Raw genomic sequence first — 7,500 nt, forward strand, 5'->3', positions numbered from 1 at the left:
CACCCCTTTCCTCTGTAAATTTTGGGGAGGGTTGGTGAATGGTGGAGCCAAAAGCAGAGATGGCAGGCAGTGGAGTATACAAACAAAAGGAGACCTGGAAAAAGCAGGCAAAAAGAAAGTCCAAGAATAACTATGTAGTCCATGAACACAGAGACCAAGCAGGGAAGACTAACTAATCAGTCCCTCCATGATGAAACCGCAATTTTTGCAAGTTCCTGCAATTTTTGCAAGTTCCCGCAATTTTTGCAAGTTCCCGCAATTTTTGCAAGTTCCCGCAATTTCATCGCATAAAATTGCATAAATATCCTGCATATTCCATCGCATTTTTTAAGAAAACGTGCTGCATAATCAAGGATTTTTGCCCTTTTTTTCTGGAAGGACTGACTAATATGTAATCCAAACTGAAATCAGTACACACACTCACAATGATCGGACACAGGACAATGGAAAACACAAAGACTAAATACACAGGGTAACGAGGTAACAATGCTAGGTAACTAGGACTACAGTTGAAAATTCTTTGTCACGCCCAAACATTTACATACACCACTGATCCGAGGTCAGCTTAGTCCAGGGGACTTCAACGTTTTTTAAGCCAAGGACCCCTTAACTGAGAGAGACGGATCAGGGACCCCTACTACATATTGTATAAAATTAAGTTGCATATTAAACTGGGCCTATAATAAAGTGCAGGGCGGCCTAGAGCCTTTACACATACATTCTTAGTGCATAGAATTATAAGCTATTAAAATATTTGTTGGCGTGATTTTGTATATCATGTTTTAATGTTAAAAATACATGTGGCACAGTGAATCCTTAGGATTAACTGTATCTGTGCATGGTTACCTTAGTCAGTCCTTCCAGAAAAATGCTGAGTTTTTTTGTGATTGTTTTGGGCAAAAATCCTTGATGATGCGGCACGTTTTCTTAAAAAATTTGATGGAATATGCCGGATATTTATGCAATTTTATGCGATGAAATTGCGGGAACTTGCAAAAACTGCGGTTCCATCGTGGCTTCATCGCGGGGTTTGCAACTTTTCGATGATGTTCACGTCACGTAATTACGTCACTTCATAACGTTCCCATGGCAACAGGAGAAAACGGCTGCTCTTGTATGAAGTAAACGCAACATTTTTCATCTTTCTGCTAAGATATATGTGACTTTTTTGCAACAAAAATGCGGGGATTATGAAATCATGCAAGCCCCGCATATTTTGCGCGGAAATCGGCAATTTATGTGGCGAAAGTGCGGCATATTTGAAAAAATGCGCCCCCCACATAAATATGCAGACTTTGGCTGATTATACATTGAGTTATGAGATCACATAATCAGGTTTTTCTGGAGGGACTGGGTAGTGACTAACTTACCTATAGGCCAGTAAGCCTATCATCAATGTGTTTTTTTCACAAAGAGGCAGATTTATATTTGCTAATAATATCTTGGAATTATGTTAAGACATTTAAATTCCCCACCCCCCTGTTGAAGATCTCTGGCTTAGTCTTCTGAATAGGTCGCATAGATCTCAGAAGTTGTATACATTGTTAATCTGCTATTTTACCACTAAATTCACTTCTGAGACTTTTTTATGTGAGAAATCAACTACGTAGAGGTCAAATATGGACGGTTTTACCAAAATTGATGGCTAATTGCAAATTTTGTCCGACTCTGTGTCGGAGTTCAGCGGCCGGTGCTGCCTGTGTTGCTGCCTCGCCGCCCGGCCCGCCTTCCTTCACAGACCCCGGCCTGCTGGGAGGTAGATGGAGCTCCGTCACGGCTGGCAGTAGGCCTGCACGATTAATCGTTATAAAATCGTGATCTCGATTCACCCTGTTCACGATTTAATTTTTAAATAACTTCGATTTTTTATTTTTATTTAATGACTTCGATTCTCATTTAATTTTACGAGCCGACTGCATCACTGACACTACTACTATCTTCTGTGAGTTTTAAACAGACTGTATAAAATAGGTTTTAAAGAGCTCCCAAGCGCTGCAGTGCTCTCCCTTCTCTTCATTGAAGCCTCTCTCTTTACATCATCGTGGTGATGCTCAATGAGCTATAGCTGCCAAAAAAAATGTTTGGTACTGCCAGTTTCTTTAGTGTTGTCATGGTTCATGTGTGCAATAAACATTACACTACGTGAGAAAAAAATCATGGCAGAGAATCGTGATATCAATTCTAAGCAAAAAAATCGTGATTCATATTTTTCCCCGAATCGTGCAGGCCTGGCTGGCAGCCCACGGCGCTCCATACCCGCGCAACGTCACCGTTTTTTGGGTTAATGGACTACCAAACGCCGCTGCCCTGACAGAGCTCCAGGGCCTGCAGCTCCCCTCTTCCTGCTAAATGGCCGGTGTGTGTGAGAGTCAGTGTTCATTTCGTTGACGAAGACTATGACGAAAAATATTCGTCAACGAACCTTTTTCATGATCAGAACGACTCTTTTTTTGTGAGACAAGTTGAGAAGAAATCCAATCAGAGTGAATCTTTGACTGTAGGTTGATTTATGCGGAAGCAGCAGAGCCATTTTAAAAAGCCGCGGCAAATGCAGGCGCAACCATAGATATATATGAAGGCTTTATTTATATATATATATATATATATATATATATATATATATATATATATATGGCGGTCCCAGTCCTCCGGAGCAGATACCAGAGCTTCTATTTTTGACGGACGCCGGAGAGCTCCGCAGCAACTCAGCACACGGCAGATAGTGGAGGACAGGAAGTCGAGCACAGAAACAAAATAAAACATCCGGTTACTTTTCAAAATAAAATCCACCGTACTCACGGCAGGTCATATCTCCTGCACTACACCTTGAAAACACAGCTCAGAGTAGTTTCCCCTCTACTCCTCTGGATGGAAACTAACTGTTGTTGGTTTTGTGGTTCTGTTTATAGAAACTACATCCTGTTATATCGCGCGAACATACGTCGCGAGATCTCGTGGTCGGCTGGCCGCAGCCGTTACGCAACAAATCCAGACCTGGTGGGTATTGACGGACAGCGGAGCACGCAGCCGTTCAGCAGCGGAGCCGGTTCGCAGTTCTGCATCCTGTGGAAATCCACAGTTAGTTACACAGCTTTGGCTGATTTCAGTTGACTTCGCTCGTTAGCAACACGCTAACGTTTTGCAGTGCAGCCGGTCCGAGGGCAATGACATGTCTCATGAACAACAGGATGTCAGAGCTAGGTCTAGGACCAACCGTTACATCTGTGTCTGTATTGCATAGTCAAACCTTAATACCATTCCATAACAGACTGATGGATACTTCCAATGAACAAAAATTCTGGAGAAACATTTAGTCAACTAAATCCACTGTAGATTTAGGCGACTAAAATCTGCTAATATTTGCTCTACTAAAACTAGACTAAGACTAAAAGACTTATGATATTTAGTCGACTAAAACTAGACTAAGACTAAAAGATTTCAGATGACTAAAATGAGACTAAAGCTAAATGGTGTGTTATTCAAAAGACTAAGACTAAATCAGAATTTGCTGTCAAAATTAACACTGGTGTGAGTGAGAGCGCGGTCAGCGAGCTTGTTACGCCAGCAATCTCTTACCACAGCTTCCAGTTAATCTTATAATGTGTGTAATTATAATGTGTTGAGTTATTTAAACAAACGATCGGGAAATAAATGCCTCTTGTCCGCGAGTGAGCTGGATGGAGCTCCATCATTGAGAGCTAGCTAGCCTCTTCCTAGACCTCTGAAATTCACAAAAATGCATTAAATTGAAATCTGACACCATTGTTAGCTTTATAAGACATTGGGGTAGCTGTAATATAAGTGGCGTGGCGAAAATCAAGCTGTAAATATACTGTGGAGCTTCTACACTGTGCAAAATTATTAGGCAAGTTGTATTCCTGAGGACTTATTGTATTGTAACAAATACATTGCTCTGTCAATCAGAAATGTTAATAAACCTCAAATCTGAATATTTAACAAAGGAAAAGTTACTTTTGGCTTTCTCAGGAGAATATCTATGTGTCCAGAATTATTAGGCAACTATTAGTGTGCAGAATTATTATGCAACTAAATGAAAAACTAAAATTTTCCCATATTTGAGCTTTATATAGTTGATTTCTCGCTTAAAAAGTCTCAGAAGTGAATTTAATAACGAAATAGCAGACAAACAATGTATAACTTTGCAGTGTCTGAAATATGAGACCTGCTGTCTCGTCTCCACTGTATGTGTATGTGGTTCCTCAACCAATCAGCTCGCAGCTCATCTAAATATTCATGAGCAGACCATATTTGGAAGAAAAGCTCTTGTTCCCAATAGAGACATATTCACAGGTAAAGTTTTCCTCCCCAGGGCTGGCGATGGCGGTCCCCGGCTCCCTGATGCCCCCGCCCCGCGTGGCGCTGCAGGTGGCGCCCCCCGCTGGCCACTCGGTGCTGCTGGTGTCCAACCTGAACCCAGAGGTCAGAGGTCACACAGCATCCAGCCAATCACAGCGCAGCTCTGCTCTCAGATAACTTTATTAACACTGTTTGTCTCTGCAGAGCGTGACGCCTCTCTGCCTCTTCATTCTGTTCGGTGAGTCATCATTAAATATTAATACAAACTGGAGCGCCTGTCTCTTTAAGACCACAGTCTGCTCTGATTGGTCAGCCGTCCGCAACTTTTTTTTTTTGTGTGTGTCTGTCTGTGTGTGTGTGTGTGTGTGTGTGTGTGTGTGTGTGTGTGTGTGTGTGTGTGTGTCCAGATGTTTACGGGGACATTAATCTGTGTTTATCTGTGTGTTTTTAGGAGTTTACGGGGACATTAATCTGTGTATATTTGTGTGTTTTAAGGAGTTTACGGGGATGTTAATCTGTGTATATTTGTGTGTTTTAGGAGTTTACGGGGACGTTAATCTGTGTATATCTGTGTGTGTTTTTAGGAGTTTACGGGGACGTTAATCTGTGTATATTTGTGTGTTTTTAGGAGTTAACGGGGGCGTTAATCTGTGTATATCTGTGTGTTTTTAGGAGTTTACGGGGACGTTAATCTGTGTATATTTGTGTGTTTTTAGGAGTTTACGGGGACATTAACCTGTGTATATTTCTGTGTGTTTAGGAGTTTACGGGGACATTAACCTGTGTATATTTCTGTGTGTTTAGGAATTTACGGTGACGTTAATCTGTGTATATTTCTGTGTTTTTAGGAATTTACGGTGACGTTAATCTGTGTATATTTCTGTGTTTTTAGGAGTTTACGGTGACGTTAATCTGTGTATATTTCTGTGTTTTTAGGAGTTTACGGTGACGTTAATCTGTGTATATTTCTGTGTGTTTTTAGGAGTTTAGGGGTACATTAGTGTGTGTTTAGGAGTTTATGGGGACATTAACCTGTGTATATTTCTGTGTGTTTAGGAGTTTACGGGGACGTTAATCTGTGTATATTTGTGTTTGTTTAGGAGTTTACGGGGACGTTCAGCGAGTGAAGATCCTCTTCAACAAGAAGGAAAACGCTCTGGTTCAGATGAGCGACGCCACGCAGGCTCAACTCGGTCTGACACACACACACACACACACACACACACATATATATACACACACACAATTACATAAATATGTAACATATTTATTTTTAATGGTTAATTTTTTCTATTTAAAGTTAGAAAGTTAATTTCTTTAATAATATATATTTTATTATTTGAGTTTTTTTTATTTTTCCTTATTTTTTTAAACATTTAAAAATAATTTCTTAAATATTTTACTTTTTCTTATTAGTTAAAGCAAAAACTAATTGTTTAATTTCTTTTCTTTTTATTTTTTTCATTTTGATAGTTTCTTTATTTTTTTTTGTTTAATTTTAATTTAATATTTTTTCCATCTTATCAAAGTAAAATTTATATTTAATGTTTAATTAGCTTTGTTAGAAAGTTTATATTTTAATTTATATGTTTCTCCTCCTCCTCCTCCTCCTCCAGCGATGAGTCACCTGAACGGGCAGCGTCTCCATGGCAACGTGATTCGGGTGATGCTGTCCAAGCACCCGGCGGTGCAGCTGCCGCGTGGGGGGGCGGGGCCAGAGGAGCTGGCGCTGACCCGCGACTTCTCGGGCTCCGGCCTCCATCGCTTCAAGAAGCCCGGCTCCAAGAACTTCAACAACATCTTCCCCCCGTCGGCCACGCTGCACCTCTCCAACATACCGTAACGTTTTAATATTCTTATGTTTTATTATTCTGTCTGTCTGACGTTATGGGATGGATCCCTACAGAGATAGACCTTTTAGTTAAAGAGTAAGATCCTTGTAGTTTAACATGAAACAGCCCCGAAATCACCATCACCAAACTACACCAGACTCCATGTAAATAATCAGGACTTTTAGCGTGTATAGAGCCAGCATATTTCCACCAGACCAAAGAATTTCTAATATGGGAAGAAGTTCCACTCTCTCGTTAATTCCGGCTTCTGAACTAGTTGCAGTTCCACTCTTGATCCATATAGGGGGCGTTCACAGGCCAGTGCAGAATGAATGGGACTCTATGGAGCTATACCCCTCAAAATCCACTTTTCTCAGGATATAATTTATTATCTAGTAATTTGAATGTTACATTCGAAAGGGGAGGCTAAGAAAATACACACTGCTGCGTGTTAGATTTTTTAAAGTGGCTTTTTTGTTCTAAAAAGCCTTTTAAAATGTCAATGACGTCATACACACGGCCAGAGATTCTGCTTTACGGCGAGCTCTGAGTCACTTCCTTTTTTCTCTCGAGGCATCGACAACACAGCTGACAGGTGAGGCTCTCCCTGTTAATACATGTGCTAGAAAGAGGTTTACTAATGTTTTAAAGACCACGCCGAAATATTCACTCTGACATTCTGGTTCTGCTTCGGATGCCGTCAAGCGGGATCTGCGATCGTCAGAATCAGAATCAGAAAGGGCTTTATTGCCAAGTACGTTGCACATACGAGGAATTTGTCATGGTGTTGTTGGAGCATGTCACACATACAAATATAAGAAGGATAAAAAGATATAAACAATATAAGTATAAACATATACACACAGTACATATTAATAACGATAAAATACATTTAAATAAATAGTAAAATAATAATAATAAATAATAATAAATAATACTCGTAATCAGTCCTTCACCGACCAATCAGCATTCATTAGCAGAATGCTAGCGTGTTATGGGCAACAACGACTCAACCTGTAACAAATCGAAAGGGCATAAGTACTCGTTCATTCAACTTTTGACCTATAATCCATGTTGAACTTGCAAAAACTACAATCAAATCTGAGATTTCTCAACGACAATCAGGCGAAAGAGACAAATTTAGCCGTCTAGCTCCATAGGGTCCCATTCATTTAGCACTGGACCGTGATCACCCCCAGTGGAACTCTGGTGGAACTGCAACCAAAGTAGGTACAATGGGGCTTAATAGGGAGTGGAACGGCTTTCCGTAGATGGGCTTTGACCAGACTCCATGTAAATAATCAGGACTTTTAGCGTGTATAGAGCCAGCATATTTCCACCAGACTCCATG

At 40.5% G+C, this 7,500-nt stretch overlaps 1 pseudogene; it reads left to right on the forward strand.

The window, feature by feature from the left end:
• Positions 1 to 7,500, forward strand: part of LOC116057122 — a 14,169-nt pseudogene that overhangs the window by 5,751 nt on the left and 918 nt on the right.

Source organism: Sander lucioperca, chromosome 14 (assembly GCF_008315115.2).
Source record: "Sander lucioperca isolate FBNREF2018 chromosome 14, SLUC_FBN_1.2, whole genome shotgun sequence".
Taxonomy (NCBI): domain Eukaryota; kingdom Metazoa; phylum Chordata; class Actinopteri; order Perciformes; family Percidae; genus Sander; species Sander lucioperca.